Genomic DNA, 14,893 nt, shown 5'->3' on the forward strand with positions numbered 1-14,893 from the left:
CATGGCTCAGTGGAAAGAGCATGGGTTTGGGAGTCAGAGGTCATGGGTTTGAATCCCTGCTCTGCCAACTGTTAGCTGTGTGACTTTGGGCAAGTCACTTAACTTCTCTGTGCCTCAGTTACCTCATCTGTAAAATGGGGATTAAGACTGTGAGCCCCACATGGGACAACTTGATCACCTCATATCCTCCCCAGCGCTTAGAACAGTGCTTTGCACATAGTAAGTACTTAACAAATGCCATAATTATTATTATTACTAAGCACTCTGATTTTCACCTCACTCCCTAGAACACTTATGCATATAATCATCTGTATTCTTTAATGTCTGCAAGCTCCTTATGGGCAGGGATTGTGTCTTCCTACTCTAATGTACTGAACTTTCCCAAGTACTTAGCACAGTGCTCTGCTCACTGTAAGCACTCAATAAATACCATTGATTGGTTAGTCGATTGATTGACTCTACATTGTTCCATCTACAGGATGATAGTACAGAGAGGGAGGAATGTTCCATGCTAAAACAAATCCAAAATGCAGTCGGGTTAAACCAAAAAAGCTGGGCAGACATTTTTCTTCTTTTAAATGGTATTTATTAAGTGCTTATGTGCCAGGCACTGTAGTAAGTGCTGGGGTAGATATAAGCCAATAAGATTGGACACAGTCCCTATCCTATAGGATTTACAGACTTAATCCCCATTTTACAGATGCGGGAACAGAGGCACAGAGAAGTGAAGTGACTTACCCAAGGTAACAAAACAGACAAGTGGTGAAACTGGAATTAGAACCCAGGTCCTTCCAGGACTCCGCCCTATCCACTAGACAACATTGCTTCTCGATTCCGTTCAAAACTTCACGATACCCAGGATCATGTCTTTGGGTTGAACAGGCAGTGAACATTCTTCCCATAAACATTGTATCAGCACTTAGCGTGAGATGGTCCCTGTACACCATTGAGTTTGCGGGGGATTATCTACTTGACAACCCCTGCCTAAATGAGAGCTTTCCCAGTGCAGACCCAACCATTAAGTAATCAGAAGACTGGTTGTCTCTGAGTCAGCATAGGAAAAAAGGCCATAGACATTGCAGTGAGAAGAACTTTTTACCACTATTGGGAAGCTGAAGAGAAAAAGAAGAAATATGAAGAAAAATATTCTTTACAGGATGACGACTGGGGCTTTCACCGTTAAAGATATAATAGGTAGCCCACTAAAATGCAGGAAGGAGATAAAGTGGGTTTTATTAACTTTTATATGGCTATAATACTCCCTTCATCACCAGTGCTTTGACATACTTGGATGAAAGATTCAATACAAGAGTGGTCCCGGTTATGTTCTATCATCTTTCTGGACTTCAGGGTTCCTGTTGCCAAAATGGGGTGATATATTGTTTTCTTCTTTGTTACCATACCAGGCCAGTTTCAGTGCAGAAACTTCCCTAAAATCAACTCCAAATAAGAGAGAAAGCTACACAAAAGGACTTAGCCAGAGAGCAAGACCAATGGAGAATAACAATGCCCCGTGATGAACTAACCCAGTGATCGTTGAGTCTGTGCCCAAGACAATGAAAGAAAATTCATTCTTTGCTTACTCCAAGTAGTCAATGCTTAGTCAAGATCAGGTTATTGGCTTCTCAGCACCAAGAATAAAATGCACAATTGAACAATGCTGCCAGATATTGAACTAGTGTCAACGGTCTACTGATCAAACCAATCTTTTTTCATTTTTCACCGTCCTATCTTCTCTGCATCACAATCTCACTATTTTGTAAGAAAATGTGTCAAATTATTTATGGCAAATAAATGGAGAAGCAACATGGCAGAGTGGATAGATTATTGGCCTGGAAGTCAGAAGGTCACGGGTTCTAATCTGCCACTTGTCTGGTGTGTGACCCTGGGCAAGTCACTTCACCATTCTGTGCCTCTGTTACCACATCTATAAAACGGGGATTGAGATTGTGAGCGCCACACGGGACAGGGACTGTGTCCAACTTGATTAGCTTGAAACCATCCCAGCATTTAGCACAGCACCTGGATCATGGTAAGTGCTTAACAAGTAATCAATCAATCAATCAATCGTATTTATTGAGCGCTTACTATGTGCAGAGCACTGTACTAAGCACTTGGGAAGTACAAATTGGCAACACATAGAGACAGTCCCTACCCAACACTGGGCTCACAGTCTAACAAGTACCATTATCATTATTATTATTATATTAGTATCCTATTAAATGAGACTTACTGCTATCAGAATGCACATTCAATTGTGTTTTGGGAATGGCCGGAGAAAATCTAAAAGAACAGGGAATTATAAAACACTGGAAAATGTTCCAAAAGGTTCCTTTTCCATTAATGGAAAGTTCTGAAACACAAAAGATCACTGCATGTTTCAGTCATGCCTCAATTTTCTAACTTGCATTCCTAACTGATGTAGTTAATTCCTGCATTTTAGTTCCTAAATCAAGTCTTAGGAGCTCAGATTTTCCCCTATGCTCTCCAGTTTGAAAAAATCCAGCCGAAAGAAGGTCAAATGCAATCAATTAAAATCAAATTAAAGACATGGTGTTTTTTCTACCGAATTCATTGTATAAAAACCCTGTGGCTAAAACAACAAAAATGATTCATGTTGCACAGTACATTCTAAGCAGCGAAATTCATCAGAAATTTATTCAAAAGTTTCCAGACTCCCTCTACCCACTCTCTGTATTCTGAATATGTCCCAGATTTCCTCCTCCACAAAACTGCAACTGGCAACAGCTCCACTGACTTCAAGTTTCTTCTCCCTTTGACTCACACAACTCAATCCCTTTGGAACACAATCCTTTAAAAGTGAAGAGTGTTGCTGAAGACCCTATTGCCTCTGGCAATTATTCTATGGAAATCTAGGAATCTATGAATTTAAATCCTCTGGAGTCATGGACTATATCTAGGGCACCTATTACATTATAGGTAGGGCATGCTTTTTTAGGGATTTACCCAATTTAACCCAATTTCTAACCCTGAACTGTCTTCTTTTAAATTACAGTTAAACCCCTAAACACATTTTTTCTATTGCATTCTTCATTAACATTTTCACTGCTAAAATGGATTTAAGTCCATCCATACTAATTTTAACATATTTATAAGATGAATAGCTCCACTCTTGTAGAGGTAATCAATTTGTAAATTGGAATGTAGAAGTTTCATCATTTTAAAGTGCAACCTAACTGCCTTTTGTAGGGGAATTTCTCCCTACTCTGTAAAGAGTTCGGAGCTCCTTGGTTAATGGTTTCTGTGGTCAGTTTTGGATCATCTCTAGGGTGAGTACCTTCATCCTTTTCATAATAATAAAGAGTTATATGACAAAAGCAAGATTTGGTGGATCTGGGACCAGTACTGTCAGAAATCCAGTTAAGCAAGGTTGCCTTCACACTGTAATATATGGAAAAAGGTGGCTGTGATGTCAAGCTCTGATATACTAATTTGCAAACACCAGAAATCCTGTAGAACTTAGACATGAGCTGGATGGGGCCAGGGACTACGCCTGATCTGTTAATCTTATCTACACGAGCAGTTAGTATAATGCTTGGCACAGAGTAAGTGCTTAACAAATATCTCCATAAAACTACATACCTAGAGAATTACAAAAATGATAGCTACAACAAAAAAAAATTTGAGAGGAAGAAATTTAAACTTGATTTCTACAAAAATGATAATGAATAAAACCCAAGGATAAAGTCTGAAACATAGTGTTTGAACACCAAAAATAAATACCATATATCAATTCAACTCTGAAATTAGCTTTGGGGAGCAAAAAAAAAATAGCTTTGGGGACAGGGAGCACGTGGTACAGTGGGGGAAAGAAAAAAACAGAAGAGGTTGGGAGGAGAAAGGATTTTCTGACGTATTGGAAAGTCACTGATCCAAGTAACTGAGTGGGACCACAACAAAAACCTGAAGATAAGCGGAAAAGCAACGGATGAGCAGAGGAGAGTGGGAAGGCTAAGACTAAAAGCTAATCAAGTGTTCAAAAAAATCCAGGACGCACTGAAAGAAATGCAGTAGAGAAGGGGTAGAGGTTAAAATAAAGTACCAGGGAAGCAAAGGAGCTGGAAATATATAGTGAAATGGGATAAACTTGGCCTCACCTAAATTATTGAATTATACTAAGTTTTCCTGAGTTGCACAATTTGCTATTAGGAATATTTTATACTAACAGCTTCCTGCCTCCACAGTGAAAGCCTCTATTTTTCCACTCTTGGGAATTCTCTTCTTTTAAGAGGGGGAAAGAGAGGGTGACTAGAGGTAAAGAACACAGAAATGTATAAAGGAGAGAGTAAAGCAAAGGTAGAGGATTCATGGGGTGAGGGAGGGAAAGGAAGTGACACAGGCCAAAGCAAAGAAGGCAGACAGTGAAAGGTAACTGACAAAAACAGATAAGGAGGAACTGCTGTAAGACAACTCCAAGATTAAAAGAACACAAGGACTCAGAGAGGGACAGACCAATAAACCAATCAGATTTATTGAGCACTCACTGTGTGCACAGCACTGTACTAAACACTTGGGAGAGCACAATATAACAGAGTTGTAGACACATTCTCTGCCCATAACAAGTTTACAGTCTAGAGGGGGAGACAACCATTAATATAAATGAATAAATTACAAATACGTACAAAAGTTGCAGGGCTGTGGGACGAGTGAATAAAGGGTGCAAATCCAAGTACTGGGTGATGCAGGAGGGGCTGGGAGAAGAGGAAATGAGGACACAGGGAACACTGGAGGTTCTTGAGAAGTAGGGAAACATGGACTGAGTGTTTTTGTAGAAAAACAGCAGCAGGAGGAGTATGGACAGGAGTGAGGAGAGATAGGAGGCTGGGAGGTCAATAAGGAGGCTGACACAGTAATCAATATGAGATAGGATTCAGAGAAGCAGCATGGCTCAGTGGAAAGAGCATGGGCTTTGGAGTCAGAGGTCACGGGTTCAAATCCCAGTTCCACCAATTGTCAGCTGTGCGACTTTGGGCAAGTCGCTTAACTTCTCTGTGCCTCAGTTACCTCATCTGTAAAATGGGGATTAAGACTGTGAGCCCCCCCCGTGGGACTACTTGATCACCTTGTAACCTCTCCAGCACTTAGAACAGTGCTTTGCACATAGTAAGTGCTTAATAAATGCCATCATTATTATTATAGGATAAGTGCTTGGACGAATGTGGTAGCAGTTTTGATGGAGAGGAAAGGGCAGTTGTTAGTGGTGTTGTTAAGGTTAAACTGACAGGATTTAGTGACAGATTAAATATGTGGGTTGAATTCATTCAATCGTATTTATTGGGCGCTTACTGTGTGCAGAGCACTGTACTAAGCGCTTGGGAAGTACAAGTTGGCAACATATAGAGACGGTCCCTACCCAACAGCGGGCTCACAGTCTAGAAGAATGAGAGAGGTCAGTTGAGGATAATGCCAAGGTTACAGGTTTGTGAGACAGGGAGGATGATGGTGCAGTATACAGTGACAGGAAAGTCAGGGGAACCAGCAGTAAGGTGTAGTGGATAGAACAGAGGCCTGGGGGTCATAAGTCTAATCGTAGCTCTGTCACTTGTCTGCTGTGTGACCTCAGGCTAGTTGCTTCACTCCTCTGGGTCTCGGTTAACTCATCTGTAAAATGGGGATGAGACTGTGAGCCCTATATAGGACAGGAACTGTGTCCAATTAGGACAGGAACTGTGTCCAACCAGAGTACCTTGTATCTACCCCAGCACTTGGTGCCTGGAACATAATAAGTGCTTAATAAATACCATTATCATTATTATCATCATCATCATCATCAATCGTATTTATTGAGCGCTTACTATGTGCAGAGCACTGTACTAAGCACTTGGGAAGTACAAGTTGGCACCATATAGAGACAGTCCCTACCCAACAGTGGGCTCACAGTCTAAAAGGGGGAGACAGAGAACAAAACCAAACATACTAACAAAATAAAATAAATAGAATAGATATGTACCCACTCCACCCCAAGAAGTCTTCTCCGACTAAACCCTCATTGTTTATTTTCCCATTTCCTTCTTCACTGCACTTGGATTTTCCCCCTTTATTCATTCCTCACTCAACCCCACAGCTTTACGTATGTATCCATAATATATTTATGCATTTTAATGTCTGTCTCTCCCTCCAGACCGTAAGCTCATTGTGGGCATGTCTACCATGTCAACCAACTCTGTTATACTGTACTCGCCCAAGAGCTTAGTGTAGTGTTCTGCACACAATAAGCACTCAATAAATATGGTTAATTGATTGATTGGTAGGAGGGAGATGGACAATAACCGGAGAGAGTCATGGGGGTCAAGGGAGGGTTTCTTTGCAAAGGGAGACATAAGCAGGTTTGAAAGCAGTGGGGAAGTAGCCACTGCACTATGAACAGTTGAATATAACATCAGGGAGGGAAGAAAGGAGGGAGCAAGTGGGGAGATAAAGTGTGATGGGATGGGATCACGGGTTTAGGTAGAAGGGGTGTTGCACTCTCTCAAACACTTAGTACAGGGGTGCCTGGATACAGTAAGAGCTCAATAAATATCATTGATTGATCAATTAAGAAGGAGGAGAATTTGGGAAAAATTATCAAAAAAGGAGAGGAAAAAAGAACATCTCAGTGCCTGAGAAAAGACCATAGAGAGCGCTGGATATTTTATTTTGAGGAGCTATAACGAAGGGAAGACTCAGTGACTCTCTGCAAACAGTACAGCAACACATTGCTCTTTTTAGCCACACACACTGACAGAAACTCAGCAATATCCATCACCGCCTTTGAAAGTGAAGGACAGATGTAATATATGCCTTGCAAAACAAAGGCAAAGACCCCAGAGACATGGCCCTTGGTCTCCTGGAGTCTGCATAAGTTTGTCAAAGGCCATGAAGCAATGCATCCTCTATTTCCTTCTCAATATTTAGTATCCAGTCTCTCTCAGACTCTCAAGTGCTTGGTACAGTGCATTGCACCCAGTGGAGGCTCAATAAAAGCTGTCACTACTACCGCTGCTGCGCGCAGGTACAGCTAGAAAAACAGAGAGAGGAGGAAATTATCTCAGGGAAAGATGTGGGTGGATCTGTGAGTGAATTAATCAAACTGACACCATCCAGGAGACGAATATATCCCAGTGTGGATGGACCTGTAAGGGTAATCGAGAAAAAGCACGGACTAGTGGATAGAGGATAGTGGCCTAGGAGTCAGAAGGACCTGGGTTCGAATCCTAGGTCTGTCACTTGTCGGCTGTGTGACCTTGGCCAAGTCACTTCACTTCTCTGTGCCTCAGTTACTTCATCTGGTATGTGGGGATTAAGAATGTGAGCCCCATGTGGGACATGGACTGAGTCCAACTTTACATTTACCCCACCGCTTAGTACAGTGTCTGGCACATAGTAAGCACTTTACAAATACCAAAAGAAAAAATTTAAATCACCTAGAATAGAACTATTATTTCCTTTTGGCCCCATCCTCCTGGCTCAAGTGTCTACAGGTTTTGTTTTGTTGTCTCTCTCCCCCTTCTAGACTGTGAACCCGTTGTTGGGTAGGGACCGTCTATATCTGCCGACTTGAACTTCCCAAGTGCTTAGTAGAGTGCTCTGCACACAGTAAGCGCTCAATAAATACGATTTAATGAATTTGACTAAAAACGGAATGGCATACTATCTAAAAGCCCCACACTTGGCATACACTATGCTTGAGTCGTAAAATAATAACATTGGGATGAAATCACTGCATGTCTTCAGGGGAAAAAAAATATCTCCAAATCTTCTCAGCCCTCTCCAACTCTCCTGCTGGCAGAGGCAATACATCAAAGACTAGAGGACCATCCATTGAATCCTGACCTTGTTGACTAAATTTAGAGCCCTAATAGATGTTAAGGCAAGGAAGAGTGCCTTATATTAAACCTTTCAGAATTAATTGATGGATATTAAATTTGAAAATCCAACTCAGCTTCTTCATAAGCGCTAATGGTATTTCATTTGAAATGGAGCTAACCTAATAAACAAGTGAAACTTCACTGTCATTTCAATTGCAGGCAGCCCTGGGTTGCATTTTAATCACCCTGTTCATTTGCTCACTCTGGAATTATGGTTGAATAACAGCACCGAGACCCTTTAAGAGAGGTAGAGGCCTAGATAGATCAGGAGAGCCGAATCTGGGGGAAGGGAATGGAAATGGTAACAGTGAACTGGATTCTCCCTACTGCATTTCCCACACTTGTATTCACCAAATAATCCATGCAAACTATTGAACACTTATTGGCTGTAGACCCCACAGTTCTAGGCCCTTGCAAGAGTACATTATGCCACAGTTGGAAGACCCGTTTTCTGCCCACAATTAGCTTATAGTTCACTGAAAAAGGCACATTCCCTACCCCCAAACTACCTTGGTCCCATCTCCAAATGACGTCTCTAATCCATGCATCTATAGAACCTAGTCTAATATGAAGCTAATTTTAAATATAAAGGTACACCCCATTTTGAAAATAATGGTAATGGTATTTGTAAAGGATGTACTATAGGCCAAGCATCATGTGAAGCACTGGAATTGATACAATGCAACCAGAGTACGCACAGTCTCTGACTCACATGGGGCTCACAATCTCAGGGGAAGGGAGAATAGGGATTTAAGCCCCATTATACAGAAGAGAAAACTGAGGTGTAGAGAAATTCTGCTACACAATGTATTTTCAATTCATAATTAGAATATAAGACAATGGAAGAATTAAGGCAGGCTCTCCCTGTAACATAAGTGCTCTGGAATAACATATTCCCCAAATTGCAGCAAGTAGATTTGGTGAAGGAAGAAATGATCATGAGCACATGCGCGTTGTTTGATGATCAAAGCATATTGCCACACTTCCACACCACAGCCTTACTGTACTGTTCCACACTGTACTTAGTGTTTTGCAACTTGACCATATTTAAGATGGTAAATAACTGAATGGGTGGGGTATAAAGCTTTCTTCTAGTAACAGACATAAGAATAACATAGGAATGTCTATGTTCAAGCCATCTGTGCCTAGTCCACTGAATCAATAGTAACTATAACACAAGTTTTCCATAGCAGGGGGGTTCTTGAAGAACACAACCCTCTGTTATTGAACTCCCCATATTTTATAGGTTGCGCTTATTTCCTGAGGCTTGCGGGTAATTCCTGTGTTTCTCAATCTGAAACAATGTGATTTACCTAGAGGATGCATTACTGTGAGGCAAAGGATACAGTCTTCTGAAAAAAAAAATTAAGATGACAAGTCTCACTTACTACCTAGTGGGTCAAACATTATCAATCTTTGCCAACTTGTACTTCCCAAGCACTTAGTACAGTGCTCTGCACACAGTAAGTGCTCAATAAATACGATTGAATAAATGAATCTTGCGTAAAACTCCAATGACTCCGAGAGTTGCTTGGTAGCTTGTGTTTTTAGTCACTACTCAGTGCTGTTGGTTGACTACTTCTCTTTTTCTACAACCCAGCCCGCACAATTCACTCCTCTATTGCTACTCTTCTTACTATGCCTCAATCTCACCTGTCTCACTGCTGACCCTCGTTCTCCTTCTGGCCTGAAACACCTTCCCTCTTCTAATCCAACAGAGAACCACTCTCCCCCACTTCAACGCCTTATTGAAGGCACATCTCCTCCAAGAGGTCTTCCCAGACTAAGCCCCACTTTTCCTCATCTCCCACTCCCTTCTGAGTCTGTGTTCCGAAAGTGTTGCGGGTCTACAGCATGGGCATTTGATGCTTGGTGGTGATGCCCTGCCCCAATCCTCCACCTTGCCTGTCTGGCCCCTGGAGATTTTCGCTGAAGCCCCTCAGAACACCAGGTGTGTACTGACACAGGACAATTAGGAAGCAACTGTAAAGGTAAGGAGGGAAAAGAAAGGAGGAGGACAAAATGGGAAAGCATGCTTTCTGTTAAGCACTTACTATGTGTTAAGTGCTGTTCTAAGAGCACTTAAGTTAATCAAGTCAGACGCAGTCCCCATCCCACATCGAGGTCACAGTCCAAGTAGGAGGGAGAAGAGGTTCTGAATCCTCATTTTACAGTTGAGGAAACAGATCAGATTTTGAATCCCCATTTTACAGTTAAGGAAACTGAGGCCCAGAGAACGTAAGTGGCTTGCTCAAGGTCACGCAGCACGCAAGTGGCAAGGCTGGGATTAGATCCCAGGTCCTCTGATTCCCGGGCTCATACTCTTTCCACTGAGCCAAGCTGCTTCCTTGCATTGCTCTGTCATCTAGGTTGATGGGCTGATGTGTAGAAGTGTCTATGATTACAGCATTTCTTAAATGCTTACTAGACACTAAGGGCTAGGGTAGACAACAGAGAATCAGATCAAACACAGATTCTATTCCACAGAGGGCTATTGCCCCCCACCCTACCTCATTCCCCTCCCCACAGCACCTGTATATATGTTTGTACAGATTTATTACTCTATTTTACTTGTACATATTTACTATTCTATTTATTTTGTTATTGATGTGCATCTAGCTTTACTTCTATTTATTCTGATGACTAGACACCTGTCCACATGTTTTGTTGTCTGTCTCCCCCTTCTAGGCTGTGAGCCCACTGTTGGGTAGGGACTGTCTCTATATGTTGCCAACGTGTACTTCCTAAGTGCTTAGTACAGTGCTCTGCACACAGTAAGCGCTCAATAAATATGACTGAATGAATGAAAGAGGGCTAATAATCTAAGAAGCAGGATCAGCACAGCTATAGCTAGCCCTTCCTTGCCACTACACATCAGGAAAGTCCAAAGGAAAATCCTGTCCAAATCACAAGACTCTGTGGAGAAAATATCTAATCCAAACAGAAACAGTGGCCATGGAAAGCCAGTGTGCTCTTCAATCAATCAATCAGTGGTATTTATTGAGCACTTACTGTGTGCAGAGCACTGTACTACCATTTGGGAGAATGCAACAGAGATGGTAGACATATATATTCCCTGCTCACAAGGAGCTTACAAACTAGAAGGGGAAGCAGAAAATTACAGATATGTAGTTCTCTGTAGAACTGGAAACCTGAACAACAGACCCAACTGCCATTACTGCCACTTGACCCTACCTTGCTAGGTTCATTGCCTATATAAGTTTTATTCCATAAAACGGGGCTAACACCATTTTGCCCCTGGCCTCCTCATGGGGATTTTTGAGATTAGTCACTAACCATGTCTGCTAAGTGGTCTGAGCAACTTGGAGGAAAGTACACTCTAATGACAGCATAGTTATCCAGTTATCCATATATATATATATATACACACATATATACAGTGTCCTGATTTTCAGTAGCTATTGAAAGCAACTGAAAATTGAGCAAGAGTCCTTTGCAGTTAATGTTGTATTTTCTTACTCTCCCCAAAAGGTCACAGACAGCGCAGTCAGTAAAGCCTTTGGAAAATGCTTCGTTTCCTCAACTTCATTAAAAGGGTAGATGATAATATATGGGAACTTCCAAACAACCCCAGAAGGACCGTGAAGGGCAAGCTTTGTCGGTGTTAATGCTTCATAAAATACTACAAAGTCTGTAAAATTGAGTTGCAAAGATTTTACCTGTTCCTTATAAATGCTGTCCCTGAAGAATGTAAAAATTCCTGGAAACCAGAGTATGAGACACTCACATAGAAAGTGAAAGAGGGATCCTTCATTAACAGATTTCAGTCACAGCAGCATTGAGCTAAATGGGGTAAACATTACCCAGAGAATTTTCCCCAGTCAGAAGGTACTAACAGATGGAAATCAAACTGAAACAAACCTGAAACAGAGAAAGGACTCTAACTCACCAGGATCTAAGCTCATGATGGGTATCAAACATGTTGCATTGGACTCTCCCAAATGCTTATGACGGTGCTATGCATACACTAAGCACTCAATAAATACCAACAATGATGATGGTAAGGTAAGGAAAAAGAAATGCATTTCAGGGCAACAATAACACTTCTCTGGAATGTCACAAAGACATAGGGGCAGGTTACTATGGTCAGTGAAGCAAATCCTTGAGGCAAGTATTCATTCAATTGTATTTACTGAGCGCTTACTGTGTGCAGAGCATTGTGTTAAGTGCTTGGGAGAGTAAAATATAACAATTAACAGACACATTCCCTGCCCACAACGAGCTTGAATCTGGCCAAACCCTGGGTTTCCTTTTCACGTTGGCCATAAACATCTGGCCTTGTCATTGTGGCATGCTCAGCAGCAGCAGCGTGGCCTAGTGCCTGCGAGTCAGAGGACTTGAGTTCTAAACCCAGCTTTGCCACTTGACTGCTGTGTGCCTTTGGTCAAATCACTTAACTTCTCTGTGCCTCAGTCACCTCTCTGTAAAATAGGGATTATACCCTAATCCTTCCTATTTAGACTGTGAACCACATGTGGGACAGGGACTGTGTCCAACCTGATTAACTTGTATCTAACCCAGTGCTAAGAACAGTCCTTGGCACAGAGTAAGCGCTTTACAAATAGCATAATTATTATTCCTTCATATACTCTCTCGGCAAACCCTGTCTAGTCTTTAACTTACTCGACTCACCTCTGCTACAGTTGTTTAATTTTTCAATTACTCCACCTACTCATCTTTAAAAAAAAAATACTTCTGGCTGTCATTACTGAGTCTAAGCAATAATCTTCATATCTTTGCTTTTTGAACAATTTTGTTCCTTTCCAAGGATTGACCTGTTTCTTCGCCCCCACTCAATTTTTCCAAACTCATATAATAATAATAATGGCATTTGTTAAGCACAACGTGCAAAGCACTGTTCTGAGTGCTGGGGAGGATATAGGGTGATCAAGTTGTTCCACATGGGACTCACAGTCTTAATCCCCATTTTTCAGATGAGGGAACTGAAGCTCAGAGAAGTTAAGTGACTTGTCCAAAGTCACACAGCTGACAAGTGACGGAGCCAAGATTTGAACCCATGACCTCTGACTCCCAAACCCAGGCTCTTTCCACTGAGCCACGCTGCTTCTCTGTGCTTCCAGTGACATTGCCTGGAAGAGATGCCAACTCCTTGGGGAGATCCTGTGAATAACATATTGGTTATAAAAGTAAGTAGGCTTTTATAAGCAATGGTACGACATCTGTGAGTATAATAGATAGAGAGATGTTAACCTATTTCTTTATGCTGAGTTAGGAGGACCACAATTTCGCATGTCTACTATCTCTGTGCTCTTTCCCAGAGTCTATTTCTGATGAGTTTTAAAACAAGTGTCTGTTTGTGGTAAAGATCATTTGGTAGGATAGGGATCCTGAAAATCAACCAAAGCATAGAATCATCCGAGAATGATTATCTTCGTGGTCAGAAAGGGAAAGCCAACAGCAAGCAGCTGATCCCCTTCCCACCACTAGAATCTGAATCAGAACCAATAATTTCCAGTCAAAAGTGTCATGGAATAACTTGTGTATCAATTCAATTAATAATATTTTCTAATGATTTAACCCAGGGTTGGTGCTAGGTGTCTGTGGCTCGTGATCTACCCAGGTACAAAGCATTCCTTTCCTCATTTGTCTCCATGCACTTAACAAATATCAACATTATCATTACCCTAGGTTCTAATGGCCAGCAAGTGCAGGTCGGGAGCAATGTCTGACCCAATCTCTGGCCAAAGATGGCTAAATTCATTGCTCGCATCTCCCAGTCGTGGAAACAGTACTAAGGGGCTGTGCTATTTTGTCCTTTAATTCCCTACAGAAAAGGTGTGAATCATTATGATCCAAACTAAGTTTGCCTAAAGAGTGTTTTTGTCCTTCTAAGGTAACTTAGATCATTATCATTCTCATTCTCTCTCTCTCTCTCTCTCTCCCTCTCTCTCTCTTTTCATTTTTAAGTTTTGTGTGTCACTAAAAACTGCCTAGTGAATCATTTTCACATCCAGAATGCTAAAGATCAAGACTAGTTACACTGCTTACCACGTGGCCCTTTTCTTCTGGTATAAGAAGGAATACTGCAGCACTTACCATGATATTACAGTGCTCTGCACACAGTAAGTGCTCAATAAATACCAGACTGATAGATGGATTGACCGCTAGCATGATGCAGTTAAATGTAGTGTACCGTTTCCAAATAGTACAATTTTAAAATTTTGAGGGAGAAAAAGGACCTTTTAACTCAGTACTACTTCTTGCTGGAAAATAAATCAGGTAAATGTGATTTTTATAGATTTGCTTTGTGATTGCTAAAGTTTAAAGTTATTAAAAGTGCAAGATAAGATTCAAAGCTTGAAAGGAGAAAATTATAAAAGATAGTTGCTCTAAAACCGTGCATTCACAGAAAACATTGGGTACAAAGGATTTTCAATCATCTAGGCCAAGCCTACCATCTTCATTTAAACCTTCCTCACCAGTGTCATCTTATTTTCACTGAATAGAGAGCGGATTTGGAAACATCAAGCCACCACTTTCTGCAGTTCAACTTTTTATATAAACACCCTTATTAAGTCACCCTTCATCCTCTCTCCTCCAAGGCAAATAATACCTATTATTTCTGGTTTTCCTCACAGAACTTATTTTTCAACATTTTAATTAACTCCTCAAGCCTTTTAGGAAACTGTGAGAATTCTACATTTCCTTGCTCCAGTATCCCCATCCAGAACTCTTTGACAGCTAAAGAAAGTCATGAGAAATTATAGGTAATGCAAATCATATTTAAATAAGTATGACCTGCAAAATCAGAGTAAAAATATGGCAGTTCACCTGCAACAGAAGCAAAAGCTCACTGCACCCACAATTTCCCTGAGCAGGACATGAGAATTGACATCTCCCAGAGAGCCCAAAGAGCTACTGCCCTGAAATGGAGAAACTGTCAGCCAGGATGAAGGAAAAGAAATGTTTTAAAACCCAAAGAAGCAAACCCTCAGACAGTATGACATAATTATGGTCAGCTGGAAGACCGAAGTGGAAGACAT

The sequence above is a fragment of the Tachyglossus aculeatus genome, chromosome 6 (genome assembly GCF_015852505.1).
Source record: "Tachyglossus aculeatus isolate mTacAcu1 chromosome 6, mTacAcu1.pri, whole genome shotgun sequence".
In the NCBI taxonomy this organism is placed as follows: Eukaryota; Metazoa; Chordata; class Mammalia; order Monotremata; family Tachyglossidae; genus Tachyglossus; species Tachyglossus aculeatus.